The following is a 14,869-nucleotide window of genomic DNA, read 5'->3' on the forward strand; positions in this document are numbered from 1 at the left end:
TGTTTATTAACAACTATGAGAACAAAATAAAAAAATTATATATTGATAATAATAGGAAAAGTTATGATTATTAATGCTTTAAACGTCGTTAGAAATCAGCGTGAATTGGTGGAACACTCTTGTCTTCACAAAGACTAGTAAGGTCTTTTTTTTTTCTTTTCAGTTATTGGTAGGCTGCCAGTGTAAGCCTTTTCTAGTTCTATAATATTTATGCTTTCTAAACCCATTCTTGTTTTTTTTTCTTAGTGGTATCAACTGTGGTACCAGAGCTTTTTTTTATATGAATTTCACAAATATCGTTGAAATGAGAAGTATTTCCTCGGACATCTTCATTGAAAATTGTCGCTGTTTTAGTATTTAACTTTTTTAGGTCAAAAAAAATCATTACAACATAATTCGTGTACTTCGAATGGTTGTTTGCAACGAGCAGTTCGGATCAGCATAGCGTAATGAGTCAGCGTCAGTAGATAAATAGGCCCTCCTTTTAAAGCTTAGCGATATTTCTTTCTAATAAATAGTGGCAGCTGTCACCCTCATTTTGAGTATGGCCGACAAATAAATAGCGATGAGTTATAGAAAAAATTTTGAAATGAGTTACAGCGTACTTGTACCTTGAAATTAGGTATTTGTTTTTTCCCTGGCCACCACGATTGTCTGAGGAAAATATAAATTTCAAATAGTCAGAATCGGTTTTTATAGATGTTTGTTCCAAATATATCAGCAGGCATGAACCAATTTCTATGTCACCTTTACTGCCTTCTCCTTTAAGCAAAACATAGCTGTGCACATTTCCCAGTCCCTTTTTCTGAAGTTCACATATACAGAAATTATGTTGACAGCTTATTTTTTATAATATAAAGCGTGAACGTCACCTTTTGGTATCGGTAGAGCAGCGTGTAGGTCAAAACAAGCAACTTTTTCCAAGTTAGTTACATTCCCTTTGTTAAGTATTTTTAGCTCCCGGCTTAAGATTTTCTCCGTATGATGGTTATTATAAGCATCTTCTAGGGCTATTTTTTATTCACTGCTCGACTTTTTGTATTTTTCACAATAGTGACATTGATCTTTTTTGGGAGAGAAGAATGCGTAGTTAAATTCATAATTGAAAAGTTTACGATATAAACCAATTTTTACAAATTCATCATTCACTCTTCGGCAATCAGCTTTATATTCATTGTACAGATCTGTCAATGCTTTACCTCCTTCTATATATTTTTTTGAGGTACTACTTCGACAATAGTGGCTCTTCATCCTTGAAGAAAGATGTTTACGAACCCTGTTCACAGTTTTGTTACAAAATGTTTTGTGCATGCTATATTTACCTCTTTGATCGTTACTTATAAAGCCACTTTCCGTCTTCCCAGTAACAGTTCGAATACATCCATTAGTAACTCTAATGGTGAATAAAAACATTTTTTGTACACTCTTATTTTTTTTCTGATCACTAATTATAACCGCGGCTTGATATGTTACCTTTATCTGCGTATCGATATGTTGGTTTAATTATAGACATGGATCTTAGAATAAAACTTCGTTGTTTATTTATATTTCTCATTGACCGATATTTTTCAAAGATCTGTGTTCTTTATTCTTTAGATATTATTCACTTAAGAGGTAGAATTAATTCACTTCTTTTCTGATAACCCTTTCGATCTGAAATTAAAAAAAAATAAATTTATTTATTTTATTTATTGTGACACAACCCCAAAATTTTCACCGATACAGTTTAAAAATATCTAAAATTGTCTGCTATAGTGGCACAACTCAAAAGTGCCGGTATTGCATAGAAACTTGATATCGACACGGTTCGACTTCCACTGCACAACTAAAAAGGGCCAGTACTGCAAGAAACAATTTATCTCAACCAATATGTCATAGCGACACTAGTGACGTCTAGCGGACATTTTTGCTATTATTATTCTGCCAGTTTTGCACGTCATAAATAAGGCTTTTTCAAGCTCTCTGGAAATGTTAACTCAATTTTGTCAATTTTTGAGTTAAGCCACTATTGTATACAGCCGACGATATATCGTATACTTTTTAGATAAGTGAAAAGTGTTAACATTGCATCAGCACAAAATATATTAAAAATATCGAATATAACTTGCGTACGTTTGGCGCAAATCACGCATTTTATTGATAATTAATTATAAAATGAATTTTTAGATTAATCATTTATTTGTTGACCTCTGCTATATTTCATATATATATATATATATATATATATATATATATATATATATATATATATATATATATATATATATATGTATATATACTATATACCTACCTATAGATATAACATAAATCGATATGGCAGATTTGATGTAAAACCATCGAAGAATCAAAAATCCTTCAACTGAATTCCGCACTAATTTCTTATTAGCTATTCTTTTCGCGTAACAACATTTCCTGTGAACTGTAACATCTTATTGACGGAAAATTTTTGGAACAACTTCTACTTGTTATAGTAACAAAGTCCATCTGTATTCAATTAGTGTAAGAAAATACTCTTAAATGAGAAAAAGAACCCTAAGCTCGGAGGTAATTGGAAACAAACAGATTTTTGTCTCACTTAATTAGATGCAAACTGTCAACGTTTTTCCTAAAGACGATTAATATCGAGCAAGTGACATCTTGATTGTATACAGAGCCGGCATAATCATTTTAGTTTGGAATATTATTTAGTTTAAACCAAGTAGTAATCTATTTTTATATACTTAACCTTTTTTTAGTTATTAAAATTATTATTTATTGTTTTTTATGTTATAGTAGTGGAGGGTTCTCGGTCAAATGTTCGTGAATAAAAAAAGAATATCAGCTTCTTCTTAAGGTGCCTTCTCCATTACTGAAGGTTGGCTATGACTACAGCAAATTGCTCTCTATCGTGAGCTGTTCTTAGTATCGAATGTGTGCCCATGCCTGTCCAGTCTCTTACATTCTTCAACCAGGAGCATTTTCTTCTTCCTGGACCTCTTCTGCCTTCCACTTTCCCTTCCATTATAAGTTGTAGGAAGCTGTATTTTTCTCCTCTGTAAATATGTCCTAGATAACTCGTTTTTCTTATTTTTACAATATTTAGGAGTTCTCTCTCAGTACCCATTCTTCTTAGTACCTCGTTGTTGGTCACGTGTTCTGTCTAAGAGATCTTCAGCATCCTTCGAAAAACCCACATCTCAATGGCTTCTATACGCCTCATACTTGTAATTCCGAGAGTCCATGTTTCCACTTCGTATAAAAATATGGAATAATTAAACGTTTTTACAAATTGGTATTGGATATCCAACGATAACGTAAAATTTATTAGGAATTTTTTCATTCGTTGAAATGCGGACCTAGCATATTCTATACGAGCACGTATTTCGACCTCGTGGTCAAGGTCGTTTGTTATCCAGCAACCAAGATACTGGAATCTTTGTATTGGTTCTATATGTTTGTTATAGATACAAATATTAATGTCGACATTTGGTGCACGTGTAACAGCCATTACTTTTGTTTTATTTGTGTTTATATTTAGTCCCAAGCTATCTCCCTCTCTGGTTATGACATTCAAAAGTCGTTGTAAACCCTCAGCACTGTCCGCAATAATGACGGTGTCGTCTGCGTATCTTAAGTTGTTTACGTATTCTCCGTTGATTTTTATTCCTTCTTCAATATTTTCGAGGGCATTTTGAAAGATCTTTCCGGAATATATATTGAATAACAGTAGAAATATCAGCTACTTCATCCTTTTATAGGAGACGATTCGTGTGTTAACACATACACATCATCAGTTCATCTACAAATTAGTTAAATAAGCAAACATTCATAGAGACAAAAAATTTGCACATGGTTCACCTTACAAAAGATATGCAGCATAATGAGTTGGAAGTGAGAGAAATAGTTTAATTTATGAACCATATAGATAAAAAAATATAAAACGTTCAGTTTTAAGTTAGAAAAAACAGAACTAAATCAGTTTTGTAAATGATGTAAAATGTTCAAAGAACAGTATTGTAAAAAACTTGATATATCTAAGTAATAGAACAAAAACTATCCAAGATGGAAAACAAACCAAGTACTAAATTAGCACTAATATTATTAAATAATAGACATTACTATGGTTTATATTTAACTTTGAATAACATTATTCAGTAGGCCTGTTATAAGCAGTAAATGACAAAGTAATACTACCGACGAGACACCACGCGAAGACTATAAATAAAGAGATCCAAATTCAACACTCATTTGTTTGAAAGTGTGTTAAACGCCTTATGAGTGGAATCATATGAATACGAGTATACCCGAAAAGCAAGAGTAACATTTAATACAGCTCGAATTAACAGAGCGGTATTAATAAAAAAAATAGCATAACAGGGTGTTCCAAAGTTAGTAAAAGTTGACATCAATGAAGTAAACAAGGTTTCATTATATATTCGTTTTTCATTTATTCACTCCTAGACATAGGAGCGTTGCCTGCAGCAGTTCGGATATCCATCCTTCTTGGGACCTACATCTATCTCTTTTCTTCGTTGGCCTTAGTCTACATTCGTTAGTTACTCTGTGTAGGTATCTATTTTCAGATTGTCTTGTCATATGTCTGATATAACGCCATTTAATATTTCTGTCACTGATGAGATTTTGGTTCTGTTTCTGATCTTTTCGTTTCTGCTTCTGCCTCTCAATGAAGTCTCCAGAGTTCCTCTCTCAAGGCTCACTATGATGTTTTAATTCTAGTCACAAAGTATGTAGTAAGCAGGGCGGTCTCCTATTAGAATGTATAAGTCTTACGACAGAATCAGTCTTCCTAAATTTGACATTTGTGTGCGGTCATATTATTGAAGCTACATCTGCGAAATTGGTTGTCACTTATTCTGTCACTTATTTTGTAAAAGTATTTTATCATAAACGGTATTCTGTTCGGACAACGTTTGTTCGCAGTGTGGTGGATAAATGTAAGTCCACTGGTTCAATAAATAATTAACCAACTCCAGTATCTCCCCAGATCTGCCGAAAATATCGCCTCTGTCCATAGGAAGGTGCAGAATAATCCGAGGCAGTCGATTTTACGTCGTTCACAAGAACTCAGGCTTTCACAGACCATAACTTAGTGAATTTTGCGTAGTGACTTAGGTCTACACTCTATTCCCAATATTAAACTGACTCAGCAGCTGACAGTAAACGACGATAGACAACGACGATTATTCGATAAATGGGCCCTGAAGCAGTTGGAAACCGATCCTAATTTTAATCGAAAAATCATCAATTGTTAAATTTGTGACAATAACAATCTAGACGAGATCCAAGAGTATACAATGCGTCCCAAAAAAGTCATTGTTTGATGTGGATTTTGGGCTGGCGGGATCCTCGGTCTATATTTTTTAGAGAACTAGATTGGCCAGGCCATCACCATTAATAGTAAGTGTTAAAAATCGATAATTACTAAATTCTTTGGCTTAAATAGGATAATAAGGACAACAACGACGTCGACATGTGGATTCAATAGGACGGAGCTACGTGCCACACATTAGACATTCAGCACGAGCGATTTGAGGACATGGTAATTTCGAGTGGAGGTGACTTAAGGTACCGTCAGACTATCAGTTATATTGACAGTACCTGTACTGATGGGATACTGACAGTATTTTCACTGTTCCTCGCACACTATCAGCATTTTTTCAGTAAGTTAATCAGTATTCGATCAGATTCACTTTTCATTTTAAAATCATTTTCACTTTGTTGCCTCGACTTGGTGTTGTTGACGAGAGTATTTTTAATCAAAATTCGAAGTAAAAAATATCGTTGGCACAATGAATAATAATAATAAGAGAAAATTTGTATTGCAATTATTTTAGGAAATTTAAAATTTGAAAACAAAAAAAAAGAGGTTGGATGAAACAATGGTGGTTAAAAAAAATTATTACGGTCACTTTCTGCCTTTTAATTGAGCTGTTAAAGCATTTTGATTAACTTATTGATATTATTAACAAATGGCATCAATGAAACTACATTGTAAACAATCTGAGATGGTTTCAATCGATGTTAATTTCTTTCTCATCCCATTCTAGTGATGTAAAAACCACTTCTATGACTAAACTAAATATATTTGGACATATATTTTTACCTTAACTGCATATAACACCCATAATTAGTGCGAAAAGAACAGTACGAGGTTATTCTGCTAACAGAGAGAGACCGAATATAGTATGAAATTAGTACCGACATACGAGCTTGTTTTTAATACCCATTAGATTGAATTCTGAATTCTAGTTTTGTCAAAGTGCACGGATAGTGATAAAAATTAAAATCAACCAGCTCTTGCAATTTATGAAGAACGGGAACAGCGCGTGAAACTGCCGTATGTAGTCTAGCTGAAATCAATTTTCCTTGTAACAGCCCCCTAATTTCAAGAGAAACTGGTATTAGTGCTAGGACTGTACTAAATATTTTAAAAAGAAACAACTACCATCGCTACAAATTGCAAAAAACTCTACTACCAACAACTACCATTGCTTCTCTGCTGATTATGAACGACGGATGGTGTTTTGTGAGGACATGATGGAACGCACTAATCGTGACGAAAATTTCATGAAAAAAATCTTGTTTACAGATGAGTCTTCTTTTTCCTTAACTAGCAATCACAATCCATCTGTTACCGTAGGGTACTCTACAGAAAATAGGCACATAAGCGTTCCTTATAAAACACAATACCGTCAAAAAGTCAATGTCTGGGCTGGTATTTTAGGTGACAACGTAATTAACCCATTTTATATTGTGGGCATTTTGTCTCGTCGTAAATACCTAGATCTTCTGAGAAATCACATAATCCAGCAGTTCGAGCATTACGTATTAATATGGATGAAATTTGGTTGCAACGAGACGGCTGTCCAGCTCAAAATGCACGAGAGATGTTAGATATTTTAAACATTACTTTCCATATAGAGTTATTAATACCATAGAAATGCCACCTCGCTCTTCTGATCTTGCACCTTTGGACATTTTCGTATGAGGTTATGTAAAGCAACAAATTTACCGACATGAGCATGAATGTGCCATAAATTTAGACGAATCACGTCAAAAAATCATTCAGATCGTTCAAAGCATAACACCCGAAATGTTGTCAAACATGATTACTTACAGTAAATCTTGATGACTGCTACACTGCACTGAAGCTCTATACTATACTTGTATCAAGCACTGAAGTTATTTAAATTAAAAGGTACTTTATACCAATATTTAATCTAATATGATATTAGATTAAAAGAACTCAAATATAGAAGTGTATACACACTTAGAAAGAAAAGGCACAGAGAACAAAGACGGAGAGATATGGAGAACGTCTTTACGCAAAGACTGTCCCGCCAGAAGTAATGTTCCTCTCAAAATTTCACAAGCTTCCCCCAAAAATAAGGTGTGATATCCCCCATTTGAAAACAACAGGCCAGCCTGAATGGATTTCTAAGAAGGTAAAAAGATCTAACGATATCGAAAATAACGGCACTCTTCTAACTAGAAACATGATGAAAGATAGATCCTTTCGGATTAAGTTCTCTCAGAAAATTACTATAACGTGCCTTCATATTTTAATTATAAAAAAATGTTACAAGTTTTAATTAAAATTATAAAATTGTTATTTTTTAGAATAAATTGTTTTAATTTATGCCGTTAAGAATTTATTATGTAATTTTTTATGAATTGAGTTAAAGAAACTGTTGATTTAATCTAAGATATGAACCTGCTTTTAAATTCTGTAATCACATCGTTGAAATATTTCCCCAGACCATCTAAAAAATAAACTTTTTTTCGGCAACAATGTACAGACAAGACTGCTCATAGTGCTTACGAGTTTATACACGTTAGTCTCTTGGACATACAAGTTTATATCTAATATTTTTTTTCAGTTCACTGCTTTGCTTAAATAATTTTGATATCTTCGAGTATGTAATTTAAGGACTTCTCCAATTGGATAACGTGGTTTTATCAACAATTTATGTCGATCGGTTTTAATATCTCTTAATATCGATTTTTATTGTTACTTTTTATCACAGTATGATCATATTACGTGTAGAATCTTTGTATACCAGATGCATTTGTGTATATTTTGTTGTTATTAGAGAATACATTTATTTTTTCCATAGCTAATGTTAAAGTGTTAATATAACAACTGTTTTGAGTAGATAAAGTATCACTTTAACCGCAAGGGTAGATAAAGTGACCGTTTAACAGCAAGAGTAGATAAAATGTTTTAAGTTTTTTTTTATTCAATAAAATTTACAAATTCAAACCCATTAAGGATTAAAAACAATTGAAATTTTACAATTAACATTATTAGAAATATCTATTTTTGGAGCATCACAACTTGTACTCGTTTGCTTAAACACTTGATTCGAGGCACTGGATTGATTTTCTGGTCTTCCAAGTATACACTTGGATACAGCAATCTTATTGCTTATTGACTCCTCAATGTAAGATTCTGCAACAGATGATATTTCGTCCATTTCCTATTTATTCACTTTGTATACAAAACGCAACAATATTCTCCACAAAAACCAAAACGTAACATTTGTTTGATATTTGTTGACAAAGTAGTTATTCATATCCCTAGCAACGGAACAACACAATTGCGATTTTTGTGCTAAAAATTACAATTTTCTATGAAATTCTATTTTTCACCCGAACTTGAAGTCTTGCTATAGAAAAAAATGTTGTATTGCACACGACGATAAAATCGCATTATCTTCTCGAGCATAATTAGCGTCTCGACTGACGTCTCGACGCTAACAAACGCTCTCGAAGATAAAGTACACTTTTATCGTCTTGTACAATAAATAACTATTAGGCAATGTAAGTAGTATTATTTGAACTGTTTACACTGGTTTCAACACTTTATCCCGATCGTAACCTAAAGTTCAATTGTGAGTATTTTCGTGAGTAATAATGTTTACGATTTTTGACGTGGATTTACACAATACAATTTATTTGCCTTTTGATCCATTATTTTACCTTTTGTAATAAATCACTATTTCGGTACACTGTTTCGCTGTCAAATCATTACAATTAGCTTCATTTCGAATTAAATAATGGTCAGGATTCGCTTTGGGAGGAATTATGTGAAGGCCATCCAAAACCGTCTGTTGCATAAATTATATTGATATTGAAAGCTATTCTTATTAAAGACAATTCTTGGACATTACTTTCACTCTCCTTAATTAAAATGTGTATGCATATTTGGAAGTCAAAAAGATTTATTACCACAAACTAAAGCTCGTTTAAATTGTGAAACAATGTTAAACGTTACTGCGTAAGTAACCTGTAAGAGTGATAAGTAGACTTCGGCAAATATGCATATTGCATATTTTGCATATTGTGCATATTTTATGCAAATATTTCATATTTTGGCATATTTGTATAAAAGTTTGCATAAAGTGCATAAAAGTTCAGATTTTTATACTGTATTTGAAAATTTTTAAACATACCAATTTATTTCAATTCTTGTATAAAATTTTGTAGTCATTTTAATCAAGAAATGATCTAAGTACGTAATCTCTACAGGTACAAAACATTTACAATTTCAAAGAAGATCAATTTAAGTAGCCCTCAACATTCTTAGAAAGTCTCGGTCACTGAGGCATTCAGTTATTGGATAATCGCTAAGGGTTCGCTCATTTGCATTTTATGATCTAATCCCCAAATCTATCTACAATTTATTGTATCTTAACAGCAGGTAAACGGCTGATAGTTTTGTTCCTAATTTAGGGATTTTCCAAAATCTCCCAGTTTATTGAATTAGGTACCTAAACATTTCTAATTTGATGCTCAGATTTGTAAATCATTTTTGTTTTGATATTCAAAGCGTAAACACTCGTTGTGCGTAACAAAAAGGAAGATTGTGATTTTATAATGCCTAAAACAACCAGTGCTTCAACTTGGATTAAACCTTATAAAGAGCTGTCTATGGATATGGGAAAAATCTACTGTTCAGTCTGTGGCAAAATTGTAAGTATCTAATATTTTCTATTAAATATCTAATATTTCATACATACAGGGTGTTTCCAAATGACACTTACAACGTTTGACTGTAGATACTTCTCGAAAAATTGAACAAAACGATATAGTTAATGAGGGGTCAAACTTATTTACTTTTCGAGATACAGGGTGTTAAAATTAAAAAAAATTAAATTCTTTTAGTTAATAACAACAATAACTTTAAAACCAATAAACGTATTTACTTGAAATTTAGTACTCGTAGGTTGTTTTTAAATGAAAAATAGCTTCCTTTAGTGAGAAAAAATTGTCCATGGTACAATACAATGGTGTGTATTTAGAAAAATTTTTCACCTTTACTTTTTTTTATGAAGTCAGCTATTCTAAAACACAATTATTTTTATTGTAATTGAATTAACAAAAAAAAAACTTTTGTTGAATTTTAAAATAAGTTATATGATGTACTAATGGTTAGTAACAAAAACTAATTTGTGGATTAATACTGCATTTAAAACACTTAGCGAGTGTTTTTTTTTCCAAACCAGTTATTTGATTAACCAAAAACACCTTGTATATTTTTATATTTTAAAGGTTGGGTTAAAACAAAGGTTTTTATTTTTATTTATAGATAGCATGTGAGAAGAAATTTCAGATAGACCAACATGTGAGAACTGCTTCACACATTGCAAAAAAAGGAAAAATAGGAGGAAAACATCAAACTTCAATGGCTAAATGTTTCCAATCTACTTCAAAAAAATTAGATGAGCAAGAAACTTTTAATGAAGACTTGTGTCGCGCATTAGTGTCTGCAAACATACCGCTTTCAAAATTAGCAAATGTAAATTTTAGTTCGTTTCTAAAAAAATATTGCAAACTTAATGTTCCAAGTGATCGGTCTCTAAGAAGAAATAATGTGAACGGGCTATACTCGTCGGTGTTAATTAATATTAAGGAAGAAATTGCAGATAATTATTTTTACATATCTGTAGACGAAACCACTGATTCCTCAGGAAAGTATATTGCTCATTTATTGATTGGTGTTCTTAAAGAAGATACCTTACCAAAATCTCATCTTATTTCATGCCAGCAACTTGAGAAAACAAATGCTTTAACAATTTCGCGTTTTATACAAGAAACATTAGCAACTTTTTTTCTTCCGACAACTATTCCTTCTAATAAATTACTGCTTATTTTATCGGATGCTGCTCCTTATATGGTGAAAGCAGGACAAAATTTAAAAATATTTTTCCCAGATTTAATACATGTTACTTGTGTAGCGCATGGATTAAACAGAGTTGCAGAGGAAATACGAAAAAAGTTTCCTCTTGTAAATACCTTGATATCCAGTGTCAAAAAAGTATTTCTTAAATCTCCTATAAGAATTCAACTTTATAAAGAAATGCTACCTAACATTCCTCTTCCACCACAACCTATTTTAAGGCGATGGGGAACATGGTTAGAAGCAGCTAATTTTTATGCAGATCATTTTGTTAAAATAAAGAACATAATTGATACGTTAACAGATGAAAGTTCCCAATCTCTTTTGGATTCTAAACAAACTTTTCAGAGTAACTTGCTTCAACAAGAACTTTCATTTATAAAATCAAATTTTAGTTTTGTTCAAAAAACAATTACTCAGTTAGAATCACCAAAACTGTCATTGTTCGAAAGTACAGCATTAATAAAAGAATTTGCATCATGTTGTCGGAACGTTAGAGGTAATATTGGAAAAGATATTTTAAAAAAATTTGAAGCTACTATGGAAAAAAATAAAGGTTACCATATTCTTTCTGAAGTAGTCAGTGTTCTAGCTGGAAATATTTCGGAAACAATTAATTTAGAACCAAATGTTTTGGTTAGTTTGAAAAATGCTCCCGTTACATCAGTTGATGTTGAACGAAGTTTTTCCATATATAAATATATGTACTCAGACAGAAGCCACAAGTTTTTGTTAGACAATTTTGAACACCACTTGGTCATTTTTTGTTACCATAATTCTAAATAAGTTTATTCATACTTAAAAATGATGTAGTTACTTAAAATAAATGTAAATCTTAATGAATAGTAGGAAATATTTAGTTATGTACACTTTTTTTTTTAAATAAAATTGTTACTATTTTACGATTTTTTTATTTATTTGTATGCATATTTTGTAAAATATTTGCATATTTTCGGGTAAACACGTGCATATTTATGCGCATATTTTCTACATTTTTATTTGCATATTTGCCGAAGTCTAGTGATAAGTGATAATGGCGCATATTACTTCGAAACTCATCAGCAGTTGATTACCAAATGCAACACGTGAACAAAACAAGAGACAATAAAAAGCAGTTAATGTTTTAAGGCATGTTTTGGAGTTATTTCGATGGAAATGGATAAAGGATTTAAAAAATTTATCTAAAAACATGGAAAAGTGTAATCATCTAAATGCAAAGTATTCTGAAAAATACTATATTCAGTTTTGATTATGCTGATGTTAAAGAAATAAAGAAGAATACTATAAATATGTCCTTTATTTAACAAATATATTATTATATTACTTTTAAATTATTTTTGAATGACAATCTAGTTTACAATAGTCTTCGGACGTCAATTTAATTTGCTTTATTTTCGTTTATTGATATTGATTAAAACCTTGTTTTGGTTTATGTATTTAAATTCATTTTGTTGGTCAATATTCTATAACTTTTTGACCCTCAAAGAAAGACGGGAGAATTCTCTAGACTTTTTGATGAGTAGCGCCGGACCTGCTGTTGTTTGTTATTAAAAGACAGTCTGCACAGTTGAGATTTCGGGATTTGGTCTGTCGGAAATCTGGAAAGAAATAAATAACATTAAGCATCTTATTGAAAAGGGCAAACGACAACCGAAGAGGATATAATTTAATTAGTTCTAATGAGATTATATTAGTGTACAGTACGCCTTTGGTATTTACATTGCTCATTATTTGTAAATAACTACGAATGCTTGGAATAAATTATTTTGTAAACTATCTAATGATACACAAGTTCTACACGTATCACAAGGTACTGGATAAACAATTAATTATGTTTATATACATATACTGTTATGGTAAGGAAAAAATAATTTTTAAATACAATTTCTAAATTGACGAACACCCATAACTTTGTTTATCTCAGAACTTACTTTCGTGGCTCAGTATCAATTATGCTGTATTTACAAGTATGAGGATAAAAAGGAGTATAAAATACACAAACGTTATAAATAAAAGTAGATCATATGATTCTAATATTCTCTCCGATAACATATCCAAAACAAAAATTCGCTCCGAATTTCTAGGCATATCTTTTGTTTTCAATAAAACAAAACTAAACTTTATGTTGTTTCTCCTTATGCTGCTTCTCCAACCCTCCTGATCTCATTTACTCTCGATACCAAACATATGCGGCCTCGCATTAACTAATTCTTATATTAAAAGATAATTTGTGGATTTGAAGATCTCTGCTTACACTTAGGTTTTGTTGCTGCCACAAACAAATTCACAAACTTTCTTTCACCATTCACTACTTTATCTCTCAACGTAAAAACACCTTTTTTTATCACAGAAACAACCCTTTCTCTTGTAGTTTTATCTTAGAATCCTCTCTTTTTTTCTTTTACCAAAAAAATCAAACTAACTTCCCCTTCCTCTTCCTTCTCAAAATCTCTCTCTCGAACCAATCAAATCACTCAAATCAAACATATCTTACCATCTTCTCTCTTTCTCTATTTAAAATTTACTTATGACTCACTGCGCTTTCTTTAACTAAACAAAACTATCAAATTCCTTGCTCAAAAAACCGCTAACGACCTTACATTGTTTTCAAGTTGAATAGACAGCTTTCTTTTTACACAGTTTACATTATCCACAAGGAAAATAATTCCTGCAGCTGGCTGTATACCACGTATCACAAAAAAGAGGTTAAATCTTTGTAAATGGGCATATTTAAAAAACCCTTAAAAGGGCTACATCAAATAACACGAACCTTTTCGGAACAACACTTCCATCATCAGGTTAAAAATACAGGTTACCATGCCTGAGCCACCAAAATATTAGGGTAAAAACCCTTTAAAATATATAAGGTTAACAAATATTGTACATAATGTTGTTATTAATATTTGATGTTTAATATTTAATTACATTTTACTTCAGGTAACATACACCCATGCCTTAAGTGAGTTCCAGCGTCCGGAGAGTAAACCTCTTCAAACGGACTTCAGCTGGTAACTGAAGTTACCAGCCAGTTGCCAAAATTGTTGCCGATCTTTTACAGGAAAAAGATATACTGTTGCCGATTTATATTATAAAAAAACGTTTTCTCTATGTGAAATAATAAATTAAATTTTACTTTAAAATAATTTACAGTTGATATGTCTTTAAAAAGACAACCACACGCAATGATGACAATAAAATTCATCAAATCACTCCTGCTAGTAATCCCATAGTAAATCATGACGTAAAAACCAGGAAAAAAAAACTCATGATACTATCCCGCCATGGTATTTCATCTTACATTTAATTTACTCTTAATATTAACACCAAACTCTGATTGTATAGGCTTGTTATTTTAAAATATGTATCCTCGATATATTATGGACTTACTAAAAGTGGTATTTTATTTCTATTGACTTGGATCTTTTAATATGGGTAACCAGATCCCACCACATTCTGCTGAAAAATTAGAGCCGCTTCTTTAATTTTCCTATGTTTACCACCTGTTTCTTTCAGGACTATATCTGTTTCTATCAGGACCCGAATCTTTCCATTAAACTCTATGTTCATTTTTCGATGCGTGCTCATATATTTGAGATTTAGTAAATTCTCTATTTTTGATATAATATTTATGTCCATTTATTCTAACATTTAATGGTCTTGATGTTTGACCTAAATAAAAATGTTCGC

The sequence above is a fragment of the Diabrotica undecimpunctata genome, chromosome 3, assembly GCF_040954645.1.
Source record: "Diabrotica undecimpunctata isolate CICGRU chromosome 3, icDiaUnde3, whole genome shotgun sequence".
Taxonomy (NCBI): Eukaryota; Metazoa; Arthropoda; class Insecta; order Coleoptera; family Chrysomelidae; genus Diabrotica; species Diabrotica undecimpunctata.